Source organism: Dermacentor andersoni, chromosome 6, assembly GCF_023375885.2.
Source record: "Dermacentor andersoni chromosome 6, qqDerAnde1_hic_scaffold, whole genome shotgun sequence".
In the NCBI taxonomy this organism is placed as follows: domain Eukaryota; kingdom Metazoa; phylum Arthropoda; class Arachnida; order Ixodida; family Ixodidae; genus Dermacentor; species Dermacentor andersoni.
Window position 1 is genome coordinate 142309569 of NC_092819.1, and position 12661 is coordinate 142322229.

The window sequence follows — 12661 nt, forward strand, 5'->3', positions numbered from 1 at the left end:
CTGGGAACTTTTGAATACCCCTGTACGGGGTCTTAACGTTTATCCTTGTAAGTCCGAGTTTTATAGGTCAGAGGTCAGAATGTGTCGGTGGTTTTATATTGTGCATCGGTTCGCTATTCATTCAAAGCGGTTTCCTGGTACAGTTGGGACGTGTACATATGTTTTTGGTAATTTTGATGCCATGCCATCCGGCGGTCCAAGCTACGGCAGCTACTGCTGTGTGTCATGGTGCTTTAACAACGGCAGAACCCAGAAGAAGCCTATCTTGCCTTGAAATAAAAACATTGCGGAAACTCTGTCTCTTTGATACATATGACCGCTTGTACCAAAACACAGAAGACAAGCGCGATGGATAAAGCCGTAGCGAATTATGATTACCTCTATCTCCATCTGTTATAACTTAACCGAAATACAAATTGCGTCACAACCTCAATGCACACCAAATATTGAACTCTACAAAATACGGAATCGCTAACCCAAAACGACAAATAAAATCGTTGCCATTTGCGTGACGAAAAGTGGTCTGAAATGACAAGCTTCCGCTACAGCCTAACGTCGGTTACGCGGGGTAATCCAAATTTCGCTCCAGCGAAACCGAAAAGGAAGTGCAGGCCAGTTGCTCTCACCAACCGCCAGGCGCGCTAGGGTCGATTGGGCCGCTAGGGTGTATGGGAGTGTCCACTCTTTAACTTTTTTTTCTTTCTCTATGGGCCAAGCGCATCGGCTTTTATACAGCAGTCGTCGAACGTTCCTGACTAATCGTTGGGACCCGCGTGCCTTCCACAAAGTTGTACACCATTCGCGTCAGGCGAATAAATCAGATAACACGAGGTTTGGCGACAACAGACAGCGGATAGAAGCATCGATAACTTTCCAGAAACTTCGGATACATTCAGGCGCGTCCCGCGCTGTGCGATAACATTTGTTAAGCGGCGAAACGTGGTCGCCCGATAAAGATAAGTACACGTGTCAATATCTATCAGCATATGGGTAGCGAGACATACGTTCATGGCACGAGAAGGACATAGCAATTAAGTTATGCTCTCTATTGTTATAATCCGAGAAGAACAGATTTTTGAGAAGAACTTTGACTCGTGTCGGCCACGTCTACGTTCGCGCCGCCCTCTCTTTTTCAGCGTTCCAAGCACTGGCGTATCTCCTTTCCTTCCACTCTCCCGTGGTGGCTGTCTCGTAAGTGTGCTGCCCCCCATGACCGCGAGGAGGAAAGAAATGCGAACCTTCCGTGTTGCCTTGATGCCCCAAACTTGGAACGTTTCACCGGAGCAACGGCGAAGTTTCAGAGGGAGTTTGTGGGGAACCAATTTTGTGCGGCCTGCATTGTGCGTGACCGCTTGTGGTTTTCTAATAACCTCACAACCATTACTGCACTGCGAGATGTCGCCTAACGCACGACCACCTTGGCCAAGTGAAGCAGCGTGTGCCTTCGGAGTGCGGTGAGGTGTATGTCTGCATGTTCTACCTGCCGAGATTCGTTAGTAAATGGTGTCGTGCTTCCTTTGTTATTCTTGCGCATTCACCGCTTGATGGCAGGATCCACGAATTCTTCTTTTAGATTTTAACATGGCGGGGCTGGCGCGCACGCCGAGCCCCTCTACCAAAAATTACATGCCCCATCTGCCCTGGTTTGGGGTAGTGGCGTGCTTCAGCCAACCGTAGTGCAATGGCTGGCCTCGGCACGGAGCCCTGACCTGAATGATCATCAGGAACTCGACACCAGGTAAGTATGAATAACGATCCATGGGGTCGACAACCTATCCCGAGGGACCATACATGTGGCACTGGCTGCATAGAGCGCTTCGCGGCACATACTTAATGCATTACTAAATTACAAATGCATACAATGAGTTTTCGCGACAAACAAGCCTTGCGGCTAAAAACCTATAATTCTACGTTTAAAATCTTTCCAATTTATTGATAGCTTTTTTTTTCAGTAACATGGTGCGGAAATCAAGGACTAAGAGTCTGCACAACAGCGCGTGTTCCTTTGCATTTTTTACAGATCATTTAGGTCCTGCATGCACACTACTGCTACTACTACTATTACTACTACTACTACTACTAATATTAATGATAATAACAATAATAACAAAATACTGCGTATTGCTACCGAAAAACGCAAAACAACGCGAAAAGTCGGTGTAAGCCTCATTTGGTTTGTAGGACCGTGCCAATGAACATAATACACGGGGTGAAAGAAACAAATAAATCAATCAGAAAGAAATATATGACAAGAAATACAAATCAAGAACAAGATAACATTGGGCATTTCTACTTACAACTAAAGGAACTGAAGGAGTAAATATTACGATGCGAAAATGTTCTCAACATTATCTAATGTCATGTCAGCTTCTTCAATAATTCATTAGAGTGCGTTTCGAAGTCGCATTATTGATTTCACGCGGTAACTTGTTAACTATGTCTTGCACATATGCACAGCGTGTGGCCGCACCATACCTTTTGGCTGAAGGAGGAGCTACGTCACGGACGTGTTCTCGAAGTTCTCTCGCGGTAGCATTTTTAATTGGAATGAGCAATTCCAATACTGCTTGTCGACCACTGTTTCGATGAGCAATGATTGAAAATTTGTTATATCAAGTTAAAGGAAGATATTTGCAGCTGTTACTATTGGTGAATTATAGACGACGCTTTTGAGAATATTTTTTTATAATCCCGTCTACTCTTCATCTCCGACAACCTGAACAAAATTCGAAGACTGTAATGCCGTATCTCAAAACAGTGCCACACAATGTATGTACAGACATTTTTTTTTTGTTTCAGACAGAGGTGAAAAATTTTATTATTGAACAATAGCCAATCGACTGGCCTCACTTTTGAACAAATAAGTGACAACTGATGTTGTCAAGATATCTTACTATCGAAAGATATTCGAAGGTATTTCGCACAATGCAAGCATGGAATGGGCACACATTTACAAAAAACGAAGTTCGACTTCTGTAAGTAGAGAGGCATTTTAATTACACTAGTCTTAAGTGGAGAGCGGAAACAACCAAGTTGTGTTTTTGGGCACTGACATCGATTGCATTAGCAAAGCAGAGCATCGCATTGTACAGGTCAGTTTGCAACATTTGAGTAGACATTTTATAAGAAAGATATTTTGGCAGTAACACTGCGTCGTCAGCATATTGGGACACCGAACATTTGAACGTACCCAAAGGAAAGTCTTTAACGAAGCTGTTAAACAACAATGGCGATAAAATTTATCCTTCAGGAGCACCAGCATTCAGCAACAACTTAGAACTAAAACACTCTTAACATCAGTAGTGACTGCTTGAAATTGGTTGCTCAAGTAATTTTCAAGTATATTGTAAAAAGGACACCAAAATCACAACAAAAATAGCTTCCTTAAGAAGGTTGGGTCTTTCAGGGTGTCAAACGCTTTTGCTATATCTAAGAAGACAGCACAGGTAAACATTCTGATCGAATGCCCAGAGCAGTTCATCTAAAGAATAATTCAATTGTGCCACAGCACCACGCCAAGAAAGAATGCCAAACTGTCAATCAGTCCGGATAGAAAATGTGTTAAAATAAAAAACACCGATTTACTTATATTTAGGTGCACATTAAAGAATCCGAGGTGGTCCAAATTTCCGGAATCCGCTACTACTACAGAGGCCGCCTCATAATGCGATTGTGGTTTCGGCACGTATATATACAGCCCCTTAATTCTGCCGCCGCGATGGGATATGTCATGTGAGGCAATGACAATGCTCTACCTACTCATAGGTTATGCTTATGAGAGGCTTCAAGCAAACACTTCTCTGCGTATGTTTTGTGTACTACGCAGATAAACAACAGTGGTGCGCGCAAGGTAACATTTGTCATCAACTCACTACTTTCATATTGCACCAAACGATGTCCAAATGAAACATGCGCAGTCGCCATCAATGCTAAATATCATCAATGAAAGCAAACAGCACAGAGAGCTTCCCTTGCATCGATTCCCAGGGTGCGTGGGATCCGCATAATTTTCTAGACTGTGAAGTTATATGCTTAAGTATCGTGCTCATTAATGGAATAGCTGTATTCGAAGTGGGAAAACGCGGCTGTGTTGTCTACGGTAAACTTGATTTAAACGGCTTCAATGCAATGGCCATTGCATATTTGCCGACTCCATTGTGAATGTAGTTGTCAAAATGTGCTATAATAATAGTGAGTACATGGAGTTGACCGGCAAAACGTCAGAGGCTTGCACACGGCAGCACGAAAATAAAACGACTTTTTGACCATCATGGTCAGGGGGCCGTGTTTAAGTTTTAACCTCTATCAAAAATCCCCCAAAGTATGCACAGAGGCGGACAAGAATCGGGCATAATGGGAAAGGTGAAACCTATGGAAATCTCAGGACAGCACTAACTTAACTATAAAGATAACTTAAAGATACAAAGCCATAACATACGTTGGCAGGGTGGCCAAATTTCGGGAAAAATAAGTTGGCTGTTGAAGCAGTTCAGCTGGAACTTGATGGTACGAAAGAAAGGCGAGAATGTTGGCAAGTGTTGAAGAGAGGTCCAGTAGGTCCTATGGCGACGACTACACATATAAGCGAGATGCTGAGTCGTCAGTCTTACAGGGGGAGTCCTTCCAATGCGAGACATGGGTCTGAAATTCGGTGCGCGGACTCCATCACATTAATTGCAATACACTTCACGGTGTGATTTATCGGAGGCAGATACCGATTTTTGCGCAATGAGAATGCGGGCGAATGGTCTCTTACGCCGACTTTCACGTTCGTCGAACTGCCAACATTCCTTAATGATGTACTCGACAGCCGCACAACTCTTGAATACAAGTAAGTGTGAGCAGTTGTGCGCGAGGCCTTTGATTACCTGAAAATCCTTTTTGGCTTTTGATACCCGCTAGTCTGCATTGCGGCTTCATAAAGACAGACCGGCAACGTGGTTGACAATATGGAGAAAGACAAATCCTGCATGTATTACTGCACAATAATCTTAGATGTGCAATAATCTGAATTAGCACTCATCTTTCCCGTACGTGAATAATTATGGCAGGGCTGTGCTTTGACAACTAAATGCAAGTACACTATATGTCATGCCCAAAGGTGTACCTGGCCGCGTGACCAGCAAATGTGACGTGATATTGTGAGCAGGTTCGGCCATATGCTAATGGACGACGACAAACAAACAGTTCGCACAATTATTGTGTCATGCCGTTTTCACCAAGGTAAAAAACAAACTTGTACATGTGTTTGTCCTAATACATAAGAACATCTTGTCACAATTTGCAGCTGCTGCGGTAGCCCAAAAGTGCGGAGAGCGAAATTGCTTGTGAAATAATATTTCGTACCTTACCGAAACTGATAAGTGCAAATCAAAAGCCGTCTACGACGGCGTCTCTCGTAGGCGCCGCGAGACGTTGACAAAGCTTTAACTCGGGCTTCTTATCTAAATTCATGGACACTGAGAAATCATATATCTCGGCAACCACCGCACTAATTTTGATGACGTTTGTTGCTTTAAAAATTTTAAATATATTTACTGTGGGTCGGAAATTTTGGATTTAGGACGTCAATTGTTTAGTAGAATTGGCCAAAATCACACATTTTCATAAAACGAAACTATCTGAAATTGTGCAGTCAGAAAGGATGTCACAATTTTGTCAATTTGTCAACCCAATTGGAACATAAGGATCGGCTTCTCTGCGCAGTGATAATTTTGTACAGTGGCCCATCATCTTTTATAGGAGCTCACGTGGGCCGTCTAAGCGCTTGTTATTGCGTTTCGATACGTGAGAGGCGCGCTGCCTTTCAAGGTATTTAGGCAGGCACTACGAGCCTAGGAGAACGGCGACAAATAATCGCGCAGCAGGTGTGCAGCTGTGCTACGCTTGTACCGCACTCGTACCGGAAGGCAGTGTTGCACTTCACGCTTACGCATTTCGTAACTATGGCGGCCGCCGTGGCAATTTGGGGCTCGAGTTCGTGGATACGATCCCTGCAACGGCCGCATTCCAAAGGAGTGGAATGCAAAAACGGTCGTGCATTGTATGCAGGTAAAAAATTCTAGGAAGTCAAATGTAATACGGAGCTCCCATCTACGACCTGCCTCATAATCAGATCGGTGGTTTGGCACGTAGGACATCAGAATTATTTTTTTTTTAAATCCGTAGTGGCTCATCGTATACCATACGGTTAGCGTGATCACCTTTTGTGCCGTAGCGGTTAAGTGCGCCTCGTTTTAGGTTGCGGCTAATGATGCGGCGCACCGCAAAATATATTTCGCCTCTTTGGCATTTGCGGAGAATGGCCAACCGATTAGTCAGAGCTTCCGCACGGTGACTGTACACGGATACATAGGGCAAATGAACAGAGGTGTGGTGACGACGTCGGCAAAGAACACAGCCGCCGACGGGCTCGCCTTGTCGCCTATCACCGTAAAAACTACCGCTGTAAACATCTTTACCTAGCGTGGCGGGTTGCCGTTGAAGGCGTACTGTACAATTTTAATAGGCGATAACCGAAACATGCCACAGTTCTCTGCTGCCTCCTTGAGTTGGACCGATCCGTATGTGCGTTGCTTGCAGGAGCGACAGGAGCGCCAATGGGCGCGTTGTCGCCTCAAGCTAAGCGTCGCACTCGAGCTCCGTTTGCGCGGCGAAGAATGACGCGTGCATGAAGCTAGCTCACTGCGCAGACGCTACCGCGCAAAACGCGCAAGGGCGTGTACGCGACGTTTTGCACACAAATCGCTTCGGTTGATCGGAGCCACGTCGGAGCGGCTAGCTTCAAAGTAGCGGTGCATGTTCTCACTCGTACAGGTACGCTCACGCTCGCATCGCTCTCGGCGTATCTTTAGGTCATTCCTTCTGCTGGACTTATACCCAAAGATTCGATATCTGCTTGGTATCGGCTATGCATTGTCGCGTGTTCTTTGGTTCTGCCAGAGAGCCGGGAATACTTTTCCCCGCTGTCAAACATCGCTGTGCGTGTTTTAGCTAACATTTACCGTAGCAACCCATTTCTTCCTTTTCTCGATGGCCCTCGTAAAGAGTCGCAAATTCTTACTTGCCAGTATATTGTGTACTTCTATTTCGTGCGTAGTTATGTGCAGTGTGTGGCAGATTGTTAATCCGCGTAATCTCATTTTCTGTCCGCATTCCCTTCTCGCACAATACGCATGCAGCTAATTCCCAGGTGCTAAAGTGTTCTACGTCCAGAGCACCTTGGCGTCGTGCAAGAGACACCCATTCATATGTGACGGATTCACTAGCAAGCTCGCATCTCTGTTTCCACTCTCCATCAAGTGGAATTTTCAACTATTTTTTGTGCTGCTCTGTGGTATACTAGCTGCCGCATGGACACTGTGAAGGCTTACTTTCGATTTGCTCTGGCGTTTAGTACTAAAGGATGGGCTACATTTTGAGGGGAGGCGTTTACTTTTGTTTGTGAGAATGTTTAGCAGCCTAACCAAGTGACACGTGGGTACTGTAAACAGCAGCACGAACAGAGGTGGACGACGAAATACGTAGGAGCACACACGAGCGCAAGCTCAACTAATCGTCTATTTTTGATGACAGACGTATTAAAGACACTGGTCAACTTGACAAAGGTAAAAAGTCGTGCATGCGTGGTAGAAACAGCCACGTGCGACAAGAGAAAAATATGAAAAAGCCATATCATGTAGAATAAACGTGCGTGAAAAACGAGAACTATCGGACAAATCTTTCCAAAAAGTGAAAGATTTGTCGGATAAGTGATACTACCCAACGAGAAATACTCTTTTGAGAACTGCAACTTTTTCCTACTAAGGGCAATAGATCACTTGGTTATGCATTTGTTTCGTTTGTGGTCAATAAATATTGCTGCTGGAACTCCTCTGGTGTTGCGGTATAGAGCAGAAAGAACGATTGTTTCATCACAAAGACCAGAGCACAAGAGGACTTATGGAAGCATTATTTATTGATCACGAAGAAAAATTCATAAGCAAGATTTCTGTGACCCTTAGTAGGAAAGAGTTGCTGCAGTACTCGTTAATATCAGTTAGAGGACAAATCTTTCAGTTTTCATGTTCTTGTTAGGGTTTGACGCACATGTTTATTCTACAGGGCGTCTTTCGGTCCTTTTTTGTTGTGCTGGGCCGTTTCTGCTGCGCATCCATGGCTTTTTGTTTGTGAAGTTGGCCAATGTGTTTAAAATCTTTGTCTTCACGAATAAACTTCTAGTTGAGTCTGCGTTCATGTGTGTTCCTACCTTAATTCATCCTTCTCGTCTCTGTTTGGGTGGTTGTCAAATATAAATGTACACCGAATTGGTGAAGTGTCCATAGAATTGATACATGAAGTTATCTTTTTTTAAATTATGGGATTTTACGTGCCAAAACCACTTTCTGATTATGAGGCACGCCGTAGTGGAGGACTCCGGAAATTTCGACCACCTGGGGTGCTTTAACGTGCACCTAAATCTAAGTACACGGCTGTTTTCGCATTTCGACCCCATCGAAATGCGGCCGCCGTGGCCGGGATTGGATCCCGCGACCTCGTGCTCAGCAGCCCAACACCATAGCCACTGAGCAACCACGGCGGGTATGAAGTTATTTGCGCTGTTTATTTCAGGAAGAACGCTATAGGGTCTTATCTTCTCTTTGTTTTTAACACTGATGTACATTTTCTAGTTCAACTTCAAGGAGTCCCCTGAGGAAGACAATAAGAGGGATGGTAACTTCGTTTGTGTGTAAAATTTATTAATTTCATCCATTCAAGGCATGACATGTCACATGCCTGATTGTAGGTATGCAAGCATTCGTATTTTTTAAACATACTAAGCTCTACTTTTCGGTTTACATGACGCTGCTTTGTAGTGTGCTGCATTCTGCAGGCGCAGGAACCTCTTTTATGCGGTAAGTGCATGTGTTCTTGTATATATTGGAGAAAAAATTGTCGTGAGCTTAAATATGCATGTATATATGTTGTAATTTTTTTCAACACTTCTGCTGTGTCTCCCTCCGTCTTTGTTACTGCTTTGTCCCACCTTTTATGCAACTTTTATGTATTTTATGCAGTAAAATTCTGGTAGCATTTTAATAACATTTTACCGGCGCAATTGAGGTCATTGGTGTTTTGTATGCGCATTTATTTGCGTTTTTCACTGTCTCACCAATCTGGCGTACCAGTCATTGAAACCATTTCTCATCCTTTATGACTATCTCTGGGGTACTTGATACTGCAAGTGCAAGTGACCATCAATTTGGCTGTTTAGAATTGTGCTAGCCATGTGTTACTACCAATTTTCTGTGCTAAATAATTTTTTCTCTTATTGGTCAAGCTATTAGCCTTGCCTTATCTCTTTATTGACTGAGGTACCACTTAGTTCCTGGGTGTAGGGAAAAAGGCCCCAAAAAGTGCTCTAATTAGCTTTGTGCAAGTCCAGAAAAATTACCTGAGAATGAGCTCACTAAATTGAGGAAATGCCACCAACAAACTCTTCTGTACCCCAAATTAACATAATCGAATGGTGTACTGTTTCTTCTTGACTTATGCCAGGGAGATAACCTGCATTCATTACACAAAAGTTGGACAAGTTTATTTCGGAAGAAAGCAAACCTGGCTCGTCAGAAACATGGTTCAGGTGTTCACCATGCCCGACAGCTTTATAAATGATGTCTCGTCAAATAATAGCTAAGTTGAGTGATGTTATTTTATAAAATAATTGGGCAACATGAAAATATATACATCTCGAAGACAATAAGCTCAGGAAAATCCACTTTGGTACTTCATTAAATTTTATTAGCGGTGAAAGACGTGTGCTAAAGCTTGTATATATTTACGTGAAGTCATTTGTTTCAAGTCTGTTATTTTGCCTTCTCACAGTCAGCCGTATCTCTTCCTGTGATGTGTTAGTGTGCGAAACATTTTAATGTAAGATATTCAGATGTCTTGTGTATTCACACGCAAGTATCTTCAAGTGTTCATGTGCTCAAAGTTGGTTTTACAAGGGTATGCCTAAGCCCCGCCTTTTGAGTCGCTTTGCCTTCTAGTCATAAACTTAAGTCGAAAGTGAGGACCACGATGATCGTTTTGATTGAATTCATATGTATAGGTTTTTTCAGATGTATTTACACTGCTAGAGCGCTGTAGGTACTAGCCTATGTCTCCAGGTTCGATGTAATGGTGCCTTATGTAGTGTAATAATGTTTCATGTGCATGCTTCTTTAGCGTAAATAAAGGTACTTCAAATTGATCAGTCTCTCCTTTGCTTTTGTTTGGGTTAGGGAAGTTATGAGCAGGCATCGGGGCATGCAAGTGTGAACAACAAAGCAATTTCAATATATGAATAAAAATCCACTAGCCCAACGAAACGTCAATCATATTTCAATGACCACTTCTGAAATCTCAACGCCATCTCAATGGGCCACAATGTACTTTTCAGTGATGTTGCAATAATAATTTGACAACAGGTCAACAGAACCGCCACAACGTCAGTTCAACGCCGAATCAAAGCTAACCCAACAACCATTGAACAAAGCGAACACAACAGGCCGTCTAAGCACAATGGACTTTCAATGGTAACTTAACAATTATTCAACATTGAGATACCCAATGGTGTTTCAATGAAATTTCAGTGGCCAATATTCAAGAGCCCTCAACACTCGACCCAACAATTCTCCAACACATTCTCAATAATTCCTCAATGAAAAAATCAACATTGACCAAAGATATTTCAATGCCTTCTCAATAATTTTTTTGTACGGGGTAGTCCCTATTTCGCCGCATTTGGAAATACACCGGTTCTCCCTAGTGAACAACAGCTAGGTATTGCTGACCGCCTGCAATTCTGCGAGAAGCGGAAAACTGCAGAAGCCTACCAGCGATATCCCGTAGATATGAAGAGGCAGTTCAACCACCGCCACAACACGCGGATACCCCATATACAGCTGAACGATTTAGTACTTGTCAGAAAAGGTCTTCCGCGTACAAAGCAGGTGAACATGGGACCATATCGCGTGGTGCAAACTTCAGTGCAAAAAGGTGTTCTCGAGAGAGCTGGTTCCGTCAACGATGATGCCATGCTCGAGTGTGCAATCATTAGCAAAGTATTTACGTAACATCCCAGGAGGGATGAGTCTTCAAAGAGGGGGAGTGTGCGTGGACGTTGTGAAGAAGTTACAGGATGTCTTAACGAAGGGACAAGAGGGAAGAATAAAGAAGATGACTAACACCACAGCCTAGCCCTACTGTGTATTATTGCATGCTGCAGTGGCAAAGTCGAGTCCTGTTGAAGGTGCAGGGCCGCCTCCAAAGACTATCTGACGCGTAGCGCCAGCTGTCGCTCAGAACATGTTGCAGGTCTCCAGGGACGTTACATTCAGAGCACATTGGTGAGTCCGTGAATTGAAGTTTACACTTCAAGTAGTTTATGTAAGCCATGTTGAGTCTTATGCGGTGAAAGCATGCTTGCTCTCATGGCATGTAAAAATCACACAATAGATCTATCTATAGGCGTCCGCAGGGGTAGCTGGCATCTGTCTAGAGGGATCTCTGGAGACTCCAAGCGTGTCCAGATACCAGTGCTACCGTGAAGTTTCTCGTGAAAGGCATCCCATCCATTTCTGTCGAACTCGGCTATCCAGCTTTGGCAGCATGACTAACCTGGGCGTCGCCTTGTATTCTGCAGTGGGCTCGTAACCACTGCAGCACAATGCTGTGATGCAGCTCGCAGGATTTATTATATAGGCGTCTGATGTTATTACAAGTTGTTCCTGCATGCGTGGCGATTTGAAGGACTTCAGGGCCGTTATTGACTCGGTGAAGATGGGCCAAGACACAACGTGCTGGTCGATGATGTAAATGAAAGCGGCCTGCACTGCAGCTACTTCAGCGGCTGTAGTTGATGTGCGGCGGCTGAGAGCGGCAGAGATGGTAACACTCGCAGACGGAATCCACACACCAATGGCAGATGATGTAGGCGTAACGGAGCCATCAGTGTAAATATGACGGTGCGTACTGTAGATGGTGTTAACATGGTTTAGAGCAAAATATGTCAGCGCTGGACCAGGAGTATTTCTCTTGCTCTTGAACCCATACCCGAAAGTTACAATAGGCCACGATGCAAATTTTCCGCGATGATTCCGTCAGCACAGAAGGGCTTTGATAATTTAGGGAGAGCAAGCTGCGCAATGCAGGACCGCTGTCTGAAGCAATTGGATGACCCGGCACGGTGGCGACAAAGCGCATGGGTACTCGGAGAAACTCCTGCTGCAGTAGCACTCGAATCAATAAACGTCTGCTTTCTGCCAATAAGTGAATATCAATAAAAAGTAAGGATTGTAGTCTTATGGACCGTATAAACCTGTAAAAATAATGATGACACATAAATTAACAAGCAAAGTGTCACGCGCGCACAAGTAAACGTGAAACCAGTGAGGGAGGTGTAATTGGACTGCCATGCTGTGTTAATATCGCGATAGCAATTATATGGGCACTCCAAGCGCATTATTGCCGTCACCGTGAGTCTTGCCGTCGCCGTGATGTTCTATATCAAGCGAAAGGCCAATAACACCATCGGCGCGCGTCATATGTTGTATTTGCCAGTGAGAGTACGCGAGAGAAGCCGACGATCGCGGCTCAATATGGCACCCTATCGTCGTGCCCTTTTCCGTCGCGTGAA

General features: G+C 44.1%; 1 non-coding gene across 1 annotated transcript; it reads right to left on the reverse strand.

Annotated features, from left to right (window-relative positions):
• Positions 1-1584: 1584 nt before the first annotated feature.
• Positions 1585-1746, reverse strand: LOC126531420 (U1 spliceosomal RNA). The gene has a single exon (XR_007597612.2). It is a non-coding gene; the product is annotated as a U1 spliceosomal RNA (small nuclear RNA).
• Positions 1747-12661: the final 10915 nt, after the last annotated feature.